Source organism: Sciurus vulgaris (genome assembly GCF_902686455.1).
Source record: "Sciurus vulgaris genome assembly, contig: HiC_scaffold_237_arrow_ctg1, whole genome shotgun sequence".
Lineage (NCBI taxonomy): Eukaryota > Metazoa > Chordata > Mammalia > Rodentia > Sciuridae > Sciurus > Sciurus vulgaris.
The window spans coordinates 3225253-3237412 of record NW_027632820.1 but is presented as its reverse complement, the minus strand read 5'-3'; the positions used below and the strand labels follow the sequence as shown (position 1 = coordinate 3237412).

General features: G+C 37.8%; 1 pseudogene across 1 annotated transcript; it reads right to left on the bottom strand.

The window, feature by feature from the left end:
• Positions 1-1154: 1154 nt before the first annotated feature.
• On the bottom strand, positions 1155-11898 carry LOC306652461 (5'-AMP-activated protein kinase subunit beta-2-like; annotated as a pseudogene). The gene is made up of 8 exons (XR_013766665.1): positions 11875-11898; positions 11555-11708; positions 11234-11426; positions 7292-7458; positions 6388-6481; positions 6032-6155; positions 2774-2897; positions 1155-2121 (listed from the first exon to the last, which is right to left on the bottom strand). The product of XR_013766665.1 is annotated as a 5'-AMP-activated protein kinase subunit beta-2-like (transcript).
• Positions 11899-12160: the final 262 nt, after the last annotated feature.

Below are 12160 nucleotides of genomic sequence, written 5' to 3'. Positions count from 1 at the left end.
CCCCCAAAAAAAAGAACTTGGAAGCAGTAATGAAGGAAAATTAGATCCCAAGTAGTAGAGAAGTATGTGAAAAACTACTTGGGGTCTTAAAATACATAGCATATTACCTTAGGCCTTCTAATTTCTGACAAAAGGAAAACTCAAAACAGGAACTTCTTTCACAATATGAATGAGTGCATGAAAAGTGCTAACTGAACATAAAACATGAAGCAGTTCATCTTCAGTCAATTTAAGTGCCCTGGAGTCAGGGGTGTTAGGCAAAGGCAGGTGGCACTGCAGAATTGCGTATGTGTTGCTGGATGGTTAACAAAGAGGCCAGACGGAAAGGAGAAGAGAGATTCAGGATGTCCCTGAGCCACCTCTGTCACTGGTCCTTGTCACTTCCAGAGAGGCAGGGTAGGTTTAGAAGGGATAAAGCAAAAGGTCACAAGTCAAGTAGAGCAGAAAAAGAGGCTTTAGAAAGCACAAGCCAATTCAAATTTGGCCTTGATGGAATCATGGTGTCATTTTTTTTTCAGTAGCCAAAGAACCCAAGTCAATCTAATTTAGAAACCAATATATTTTTCTACCTTCCCCCCATACTGTATTATCCATAACAAATAAATCTCAGGTTGACACTTTGACCAGAGTATGCTGATACATATCCTAAATATGAGAAAAGGTGGGTAAAAATTCAAATTTAATTGGGCATGGTGGTGTATGCCTGTAATACTAGTTACTCAGGAGGCTAAGGCAAGTTCAAGGTCAAGCCTGGGCAACTTAGCAAGATCCTGTCTCAAAATTAAATAAAAATGCTGAGGTGGAGCTCAGGGGTAGAGTGCTTGCCTAGCATGCACATGCCCTGGATCTGAACCATAGTAAAACACACCAGCACACACAATCCTACCAAAAATTTTGTAGTAATGAGAAGCAGGTGAAAGAAAGACCTATTTGGTAAACATGGCATGATGACGCAGAGGCTATAACATGGAATTAGGATAAGGAGACTGAATCTCAGTCCTTTCTGTTAATTACTAGCAATTTGACCTTCTCTGAGCCTTAGTTTATCTATAAAACTGGGGTTAAAAATAATAGTTCACAAGTAATTATAAAAGTGAAATTCAAAAATATATTTTTAAATTTTCCATATTACCATATAATCTAGTACAGTCACTCTACCAGTGATTTCCCTAATCTAGCTACACACATCTATGAAATAAAAGCAGTGTGCCATGCATGGTGGTGCATGGCTATAATCTCAATGATTTGGGAGGCTGAGGCAGGAGGATCACGAGTTCAAATACAGCCTCAGAAACTTAGTGAGGCCCTGTTTCAAAATAAAAATAACACAAAAACTTTAGGGATGTGACTGGATCTTGATGCTCTTATTTGAAATCTTTGGAGATGGAGTCACTAAATCTGTATGCTCACAAACTTTCCCAGGTCATTCTGATCACGACCAGCTTAGTTTGACAGCCACAGAGCTATATAACTTTATTCTAACAGCCTAAACCCAGACATGACAAGATAGAACAGAACAGAAATTTTCATCCCAGAATCTAAAATAGCAGAGAAAGCAAGGAGGACTCTAGAGCTAGAGGGGACAGGGCAAGTCTGGTCACATTTCTCCTTTACCTACTGTACAGGATAGAAGCAAGCATTTGGGTATATATGATAGTGGCACCTAAATGTAGCTGAATTCCACATTTAAAATGAGAGAAAGAAGTCTTACTATCACATTCAAGTATTCTTTGAACTAGAAGCTAAACATGACTTTCAGCAAATGATGTCTTACTGCTATGAACTCAAATAAGTAGGTGGCATAAAGGTTCTAGCCACCCAAAAAGAAACTGGGAAATAAAATAGACCGTTCAATCACTGGACAAGTCAGTCAGCCAGAACACAGTGAATGAAATTAAAAACAAATGACCCGCTGACTAAAAAGTAAGTTTTTCTTAACCATTACTGTCACCTTCAAGTAAAATGAAGTAACTGAGCAAGTAACCACTGCACAACATGTTACCCATAACCTTTCATATAGCTGAGATGTGAAGAACCAAGGATACCACTTGCCTTAACAGATAATGCATAGAGATGGTTCAGCATAACATGGGTGGGCTCAGGAAGTAAGGCTGGATCACACTAAGAAACAAAAAAAATTTAAAAGAATACATCAGTTGTATGGACAAACCATCAGCTTACTCTTTCTTAGAGCTTTCTGGGACTGTTAAGAACACCTTATCTTTATCTCCTTTCAATAGTGTATCTGCTCCAGTATTTATCAATAATACATTCTTATTACAGAAAATTTGGAAAATTCTCAGTTCATGGCAGAAACCCTAAGCATCAAGATCTGCTAATCTTAACACAGCTAAAACAAAAATCTTACCTATGACAACTATGTAAGATTTGCATTAAATGGCAAAAGTAATCTTAGAGTCAATGAGAATAAATACAGAAGTCAATTATATGCAAACAAAAGTGGTAACTCTTTTGTATATCCCCAAATGATAAGTATTCCTTACCTCATGTTGGAATAGAAATCTCAGAAATTAGTTCTAGAATACACTGTAGTCCTGATTTTTTTCAGAGACATCTATAAGCTTCGATTTTATTTCTTGAATAAGCTAACAAACAAGGCTTGATAAAAGTATTCTATAGTGCTATTCCTATGTATATGATTTATAATCTCAATATACCTTTATAGTAATCCCAACCTCTAGGATTACTGAATTTTGGCCAAATTAATCCTACAGTTCCCCAGATCCTCCAGCACTTTTATCAGGATACTTACAGAAATATTAGTGTCCTTGTTAAGAATAAATTGGAGTAGGTGAGGAAGAAGGGTGGGTTGGGATTTGAATCTCTCTTCAGATCAAAATACATACATTTCTCGAACATAAGGCCCAGGGGGTGAGCTGGAAAGATATAAAAGATATTTCCACAAATATGAGCAAAAGTACAAAAATTAGGACAAAGCATAGAAAAATACATGGCCACTAATGTTAAATATATAAGTCATGGATCATAACTTTTAACCCATTGCATCTACAAGTGTCAAGTCGTGCAAGGAAAAAATTTCCTAACATGGCAAAACAATTCCATGAAGAGGAGAGGGGTCATAGTCTTGAGGTAAGGAAAGAGTTACCCTATTTATTAGATTTACAACCTTGGAAAATGCCTTTACTACAGTCAGTTTCCTCATCCATAAAAATAAAAAGAATCCTTGCCCTATTTCCAATGTTATTGAGGAAACTAAAAGATAATGGATGTGAAGAGGCCTTGCAAAATTTCAAACAATGTGAACAAATTAGATTTCATTTTCCCCCACCCAAGCAATACATAACAAGGTTACAAACTCTAAGATTTCTGATACTACAAGAGCTATGTAATAGCCATTAAGGGAATGCAAATCAAAACCACAGTAAGATGCCATTTCATACTCACTAGGATGGCTATAATTAAAATGATTAACTGGCAAAGATGGAGAAGTTGGAACTTTCAAACTACAGTATTCCCATTGCCAGAGGGAATCTACAATAGCATAGCCACATGGGAAAACAGTTTGGTATTTCCTCAAAGAGTTAAACAGAAAGTTACCATGTGACTCAACAATTACATTCCCAGGTATATATCCAAGATATATGTGTCCACATGAAAACTTGTATGCTAATGTTTATGGTACCAAAAAACAGAAACAATACAAAAGTCTATCAATAACAAATAAACAAAATGGTATGTCCATACCATGGTATATTATTGTGTCATAAATAGATACATGTTTCAATTTGGATGAACCCTGAAACATTAAGCTAAGTGAAAAAGTCTCACAAAAAATATCATGAATAGACAAATCCATAAAGACAGAAAGTAGAATTGTGGTTGATAGGAGTATAAGAGAGGAAGAAATGGAAAGTGACTGCAAATGCATACAGGGTTTCTTCTGGGGATGATAAAAATGCTCTGGAACTAGTGGTAATGTAACACAACTCTGAGTATACTAAAACTTATGAAACCGTACAATTTAAAGGATAAATTTTATGGTATGTAAATTATACTTCAAAAATGGAAAAAATAATGCATCATAGAAGGAAAAATTTAACAATAAAGAAAACTGATTTTGTTTAAAGATTTAAAAAAATATTTTAGAGTCTCCAGTGGAAAATTATAATAGTTCATTTAAAGAACTGATTTCAGTTAAACATATATGAAGCAAAAGCAAAATTAATAAATACAGTGATATTACACAATATCTTAAAAACTTTCCAAAGCACATCCAGTTATTATATCATGTAATCCACAAAACATTGCTGGGAAGTACACAGAATAGTTTTTTTTAATTTCCTTTTCATCATCATCATCATCCAAAAAAAAATACAAATTGGTTAAGTAACTGGCTACACTAAACTTAGTGCAAATTAAAACCTAATAAAAATGTATTCTAAGGCTCACCTGAATGGATTGGGAAATTAGGTGAAAGAGGGAAGTGAGAAATATCAAAAGTATGCTAGTCTTCTCTCTGTATAGTTATGATTGACTATTATTCATTGGTTGCTTTGCCAGAATCATATAATGCGAAAATGTAGTTACCAGTGGCCTCATGATTTAATTTGGTATCTTTAAACCCTTTTAAATCTCTGCCTACCAGTCAAAAAGAATGTCTAGCTTAACTTTGAGAGCTTATATAATGAAAACATTATTATCCAAAATTTCCTAAATAATTATACTATGCAGTTTTGGAAACAACATGTCACCCTTATGCCCTGTGATTATTAATATGTTCCACTTCAGAACTTGTGAGTGCTGCGAAACACTGAGTCCAACCCCTGATTTTACTGTTATGGAATACAGAACCAAAAGAATTGAGGGCCTTGTCCACAATGGTAAAACTACTTAGCAGTAGAGGCAAGTTTTGAATTCAAAGTGAGAATACTCAGCATAAATACAGTGCACAGTTCCTTAGACAGGCATATCTCTTACTGTAAAGTAGCAAAATGGTAATTATGAATGTGGTTTGGAGAATATTTATGAAGGTCTTGGAAAAATAATATTATAGGAAACAAAAGGAGCTGGGGATTTAGCTCAGCTGATAGAGTGGTCTTGAAAGCACACGGTCCTGGGTTCAATCCTCAGCACTGCAAGAAAAAATAAAGTAAAATAAAATAAAAGTATATAGAGATCTTTTCTGATACCAGGGAATTTTTTAAATCAAAAATTTACAAAATTTTGATTATATGCAAAAGAATTGCCTGATATTGTGTGTGTGGTTGTTTTTTAAGCTACTTTTCCCCAATGACTACTATACTTGTAGGGTTTCATAAAACTACAGAACTTACAACTGATTTATCAAACTGGCAGATTAAGCTGAGGCAGCTTAGTAAGACAAACGAGGCACATCTAGTCTCTGCTGGATGATAACACCAGAGGTCAATGGAAAACTTGAAATATTACTAGAAAGAGTTTTCAAACAATAGGCTATAGCCCACTATTGGTCTGTAAAAAATACAATAGCAGCCATGTTCTGTGGCACATGCCTGTAGTCCCAGTGACCCAAAAGGCTGAGGCAGGAGGATCTCAAATGCAAGGTCAGTCACAGCAATTTAGTGAGACCCTATTTCAAAATAAATGGGGTTGTGCTTATGGCTCAGTTGGTAGAGGGTCTCAGAGTTCAATTTCAGTACCTAAATAAATAAATATTTTTAAAAAACAAAAGAATACATCGCAGGGAATAAAGGCAAACATTATACCACATATTACACATCTGTATATCTGTGTATGTGTGTATTGGGCTGCAATGCAAAATAAATGTCTTACTGTAGATACTTGGTTAAAAAGTTAAAGTACACTAGACTGAGACTTTTTTGGTATAAAGAATAGGATCTAAATGTTTATATAAGAAATATGTGCACATATATAAATGATTCAGAAGATTCCTGAGAAGAAATGAAAATAAAAAACAAAATTAAAAGATTACTTTCAAGAAGGAAATTTAAAAACCACTTCGGTTTTACAAGAAAGACAAGGCAAAAGAGAGCAAATATTATAAAATTACTTCAACAAGATGTCTCACAGCTTTCCATGAATCTAGTTTTTGTTGAAGCATCAAACACCTCAAAATCGGATTTCTTGACATGGGTCAAATTGGTAATCCTGCCAACCTGACTCATAACCATAGACTGAAACAATAAGCAGAAAAAAAAATTCTTGAATTCCCTTTTCAAATCCCTCTCTTCCACCCATCCTCCTCTCTGCATCTATTAAAGGTTACAAATGATCATACTCAGCATCTCCATCTTTTATTGAGAGGAATTCTTTAGGGTAAGGGAACTACTACCATCAATTCAGAGAGCAATGATAGTTAAAATGAGGCTGCTAAGTCATGGTGACCTTTGGAAATCAAAGCCTTACCTCTGATGGATCATGAACCCACTGTCCAACTACAAAAACTTGTATTGGTTCTCTCCCAGCAGAGAGATCCAAGATGGCAATGAAGTCATTATGGCTGTAGAAGAAAACAGAAGGTCAGTCAAGTTCCTTTAAGAAGACAGAATATAGAAAACCAAGTGGTAATTATAGTATTATGCCAATGACTTCCCATATCCCTAAGCCACTGTGTCCCTTGTGTAAAAAATAATGTATACATCCAATCTCTTTATCTATATCATCTTGGACATATGTTTCCAACCCCTCCAACAACTTTGTTTCTTAAGCCAATGCCTAGAAAAAAATAGTCAATGATCTCCCAAAATGGTTCACCTTGGTATAACTATTTTGCTCTAGCAAAACAGAACCCTCACAAGTATAAGCACCTTAACATACTTGGGATATAGGAGTCCTTAAGATACTTTCCATATTTTGGTGAGCCATTACTGGAAAATGACCTATCTGGTTATCTGGGCCATTCTAATAATCAGTTAATTCATCATTGCTCTGCAAGTACCACATAACACTACCACCTCTAATTTTACAGTGCATTTTGCTTTAGCACAGAAGTAACAGAAAGATTCTGTCAGTTACAGGCTTCCTCCAAGCATAGAAAAGACTTGTGTAACACCATCCTAAAGAATACACCCACAAAGCTGTTATAAATTCTCTTGAGGTAATGAGATTCTAAGTGGTAATGCATATGACTCACAATGAGGTTAAAAAATAATGCCATAGATACTAAGTGGTCACAGAATAGGACATATTCCAAAGAAAGCATCTAGAGTGTGGAGATGGGAAGTCTAGCCTGTTCACTTCTATTAGAAAGGATAACAGGTCAGGCTCTATTCCTGGACCCCTCAGACTCAACCAAGACACTTATCTTCACCTCTTAATCAGTAGAATCTTGGTGCTCCAGTTAGTGAAAGACCCAGAAATGAAGACCTCCTTGCCTCCTTCAGACCAGTGGATAACAGTAGGCTGGGCCTGCTGGGTGGGCTTTATGGAGTCATGCAAATCCTGCTGCCATGATACAAACTCTTTGCCCCCAGGGAGCTGTAAGAAGGAATAGGTTATCTGTAGAATAAATTGTGACCCAATAATTCTTAAAAAGATCATTCTCCTTCTTAGAGTAGAGAGAGGTGCTAGGCTTCAGCTAAGGAAATAAGCCTTAAAATTAGAATAAATCAGATTTTTAGAAACCACAGAAAAAGAACTCATCTTGAACCAAAAATGGTCAAAGGGCTTATGCTCAAGTGCTGCATAAATCATATTCTAACTTTTGAGTTTGCATAAATTACTTACCCTTCAGAGCCTCAAGATTGCCCTTAAAAAAAAAAAAAAAGAAAAAGAAAACCCTACTCCCTACTGCCAGTTTAATTCATAGGCAGGCAATTATAACACACTTCTGAGTACCTCTTAAGAGAGAGAAAAAACTGAAGACCAAAGATGGCTATATTTTTAAAAATTAATTCAGGTATATATTTTTCACAAGCAACTATAAACAGATCTCAATCATCAACTGTAAAGAAAGTTACAGATACCAAACTTCATGAAAAAATTATAAACTCTACTTTAGATAAGTCACAAAAAGAAGAGATATTAAACATTTAATATTAAAGGTCTGGGGAAGTAGCTCAGTGCCAGTGCACTTGACTAGCCTATGTGAGGCCCTGGGTTCAAGCCCCACAAATACAGATTAATCAGTTAATTAATAAAATTTTTATAAAAGACCACTGATTTTATAAAATGGAGAAATAGTGGGTGTGAATGTAGCTTAGCGGTAGAGGACTTGGCCTAGCTAATGAGAGACAGTACTAGAACCAAAAAGTGGTTATGAAATCATACTTGCTCACCTATGACAGGTTTATTTTATTTGAGGTATAGGAATGCAAATTTTGGCACCTCAAACAGTGACAGACAATAAAAACATTTCCTTTAACAAAAACAATTATATAATCAAAATATATAATCAAATAAAGTTTGCAGGATTCTGAAAAATATTAACTCCTTAGTTTATTTTTTTTATTACCATAAATTTAGACCAGTAGTTGGCAAACTGCAGCCAGTAAGCCAGGTGCTTTTATAAAGTTTTTACTGAAAAATATCTACACTCATTTGTATGACTATTATCTACAGCTGTTTTCATGCCACTGTGGAAGGAGTTGTGAAAGATTGTATTATCTACATAGTCTAAAATATTTACCATGTTGTCCCTTACAGAAAATATTTGCTAAGCCCTGCCTTAAACTGGTAACAGGTAAAAAGTACTTTACACTGTTAAGTAAAGATATTACCAAACAAAATAAAGTGCATTAAAAAAAAAAAGACCAGCTAATTTACTTAGGATTTTTTTTGTGTGTAGTGGTGGTGGGGAATGGAAAAGTCTACTTTCCATACTGTCTCTCACTATTCCTCAAAACTACAGTCTGAGAAACTAGGCACATGATCTAAAATAAAATTCAAGGTCTGGGGATGTAGCCTGGTGATAGAGCACTTGCCTAGAATGCATGAGGCTTTGGGTTCCAGCCCCAGAAGCACAGATTAATTACTTAATTTACTAAAAGAAAAAAATCTGAAAAAAAAAAACTGAAGAGGCTTTTACAATATTACAAGGAATTAGCATAAGAAAAACCCTAGTATCCATATTCTAAAAGCAATGCATTCTGTCTGACAGGCTGCATTAGACAGGAATTTTTGCATATGCCTAAGAATAACCTAAGATTCTGATTCAGACATAGGATCTGGGAATCTATTTTTAAAATCATCCCTGATAAGACTGTGATTATGTTAAAATAGAGGGAAAAAAAAAAAACCTCTTATTTTGAGGTACATCATAATTTGTTATGACATCTGGAATTTGCTTCAAAAAATTGGTGGAAAAAATTGGTGGAGAAATAGTAGATTAGGGTATGGATTATATACATTATTCATGCTTTCATCTATATCTAAACTTGGTAAGAGGTACACAGGGTTCTTTACACTGTTCTCCTTACTTTGTGAATGATTCAAATATTCCATAAAGTATTTAAACAAATCTCAGGTGATTCCAATACATAAATAAGATTGAGAACATCTGAATTAGTCTGCTGCAAAAGGCTGGCATCCAATGGAGGCCCCACCGCCACTGTTTCTATCAATTATTTTACAACTTAGGATTTTCATTTAGAATCTGAAAGCCACAAACTACTAATGCTCCAACATTTGGAGCAAAGAACTTCCACTTATGACATGACATTTCTGTGGTAGGATTTAATGCAACTGACTATAAAAAAGGTTGATTGCTTTAAGTAAAACAGCAGAACCACTGATAAAAGAGGCAAAACAACAATTAACATTATAGTTTGAAGAGGCTTTAGTAAAACACGGAAGAAAAGGGTTGGTCAAAAACCCTTAGATTTGCATGGGACCATAAGAATTATATGAACCATTTTCTTGTTTTCCAAATGGCAAGAATGGAGTGAGGAAAAGAATGATTCAGAATAGGCCCCAATTCACACAGAAAAATTTGGCTTTAATTCAGGATACCAATGACTTCAGTCATGGTTTGACAAATATGATGTATTTAAATCCTGAGTCATTGATGTAGGAAAGGGGGTAAAAATACAATGAGGTTGATCACCTTGGGAAAGTTTTAAAGAAGTAAATACAGATGGCTGGGTAGACAGACCACATGATGAGGAAGAAGTTCTGAAGTGGGAGAGGAAAGAAAGGAATGGAGAAAAAGTCCCATGAAATGCCCCTTTCAACCACTCTTATTTCTCCCTCTATGATGATGTTCTCAATTGGGATCCAAAAAAAAAAATAAACCATAGCATCCAAATTCCATGTACTACTGCTGTGGCAAATAAAACTAATTTCTCTATAAAGCCTCAAACATATCCCCCAATTTCCTCAATCCCTCCATTTTTCTATTTCACCCCTGAACAGCCTACCAGAAAGAATTAAATGTATTTATGCTGACCCTTCTAAGTTATTAGAAACATTAGAATGGTAATCACGTTGCTGTCAGCTCCATCTGTCTTTTCTGTAGGGGGGAACACAATTGACCTCTTCCTGTAACTCCTTCAATTGAAAGCAAGGTTTTCAGGGAAGAAATGAATTGTTGTTGTAGGCTAAGGAAAAATTTTAAAGGACTACTGTGGAGTGGAGCTATCTGGGAATCACTGGCTCTCCCTCTTGAGAAGTTGGTCTGAAAGCACAGCTGGCCTGAAAGCATAGTCACCACAACTACAAAATATAGGACAAAAACTGAACAGTCAACTAAATGATGCCCTTTATTGATCTCCAAGTCTAGGCACAGTATTCTAGTTAACAAGTGGTGGGTGCCCACAGCCATGCCAAGGAGGAAGATAACCTAAAGTGCAGAGTTCCTAAAAGAGCAAAAAGGATCCAAACAAATAGAAAATTCCAGGAAAAAATCACTTAGCCATTTCAAGGAAAATGTAAGCAACTGAGATAGGGCCAGTGGCTCAAACAATCTACCCCCTCAAGTTTTCCACCAAAGATTACAACCTATAAATTGTTAGAAGATTCAAGGATGGTGAGGGCGGGGGAGAAGTCTATGGTTCCTGCCCTAAATATGTGGCTTGAGGCTTGGTCAAACCACCAAGAAAAAAAAAAAAATTCCACGTTTGCCTTATATTGAGGCAGCACCACAAGAAGAATTTACGATTCAATGCCTCCCTCCCCGGAATATCCCTTTAATTAAAAAAAAAAAAAATTCCTGTAACTCAGTTTAGTGTGTTGAAAAGGAGCCAAGGAAAGGAGGAGGAGTCCAGAAGCCAAGTAGCAGCTGCGCCACCACGGTAGGGGGCGCGGAGATGAGTACCTTGCAGTCCAGCAGGCTGAAGACGCCTGGGTCACTGATGCTCCCCACCATGATCTTATGCTCCTTGCCCAGGGCATGGCCGCGTTGCCCTCTGCGCATCCAGCCATGGTGCGGTGACGCTCCACAGACACCCGGTCGCTGGTGATGTTTCCCCTGGCTGCAGCTTGATTCAGGGTCCACTTAGTGCAGAGAGCTACACCCGGCAGGGAACAAACAACCCAGTAGCCGTGTGAGGGGCACCCCGGCCCCGCCTCTGAGCCTGGGGACCCGGGAAGCGAATCCCCGCCACAGGAAACCGTGCCCCATGGTCCCCAACCTCACCGCCTACAGGAACTCCCGCAAGCCCCCCGGGTCTCCCGCCGCCCCCACTCTGGAAACCCGCCCTCGGGACTCCCCCGCAGTACCACGCCCACTCCTGCACCCGGATCACCTCCAGCGATGCGCTCCCTCTTCCTGGCACCACGGGAGTGTTGGTCTTTGGCCGTTGGGCAAGCAAGGCCACCAATAAAGTTATTGAAATTGAAGCTGAACCCCTGGCCAGGGATCTGGGTTTCCTCCTAAAATGGCTACAAGTTCCTTGGCACGAGGCCACTCCTGTGCACTCCTGCAGCCGGCTACCCACGGCTCCCCAGCTCACCCACCTCTCTAGCTGCTGCCACCTCCATGGTGGGTGCGCACAGCCTCCAGCGCCTGCGTGGGGGTGCTGGACAGGGACCGCCCTGTGGGGTCGCCACAACCGAAGCACCAGAGCTGTGGGCCCAGCGCTGCCTGGTGAGTGGACAGCTCAGAGGACGCCAGGGCCTCAGTGCCACAGGACCAGTGCAGCTTTCTCTATGGCTGCCTCACGTGGCATCAGGTGTGCTGAAACATTTTATGAGTCGCATCTCTGAGCGGTGACCAGGAGAGGAATAACACCATGGACTTCAT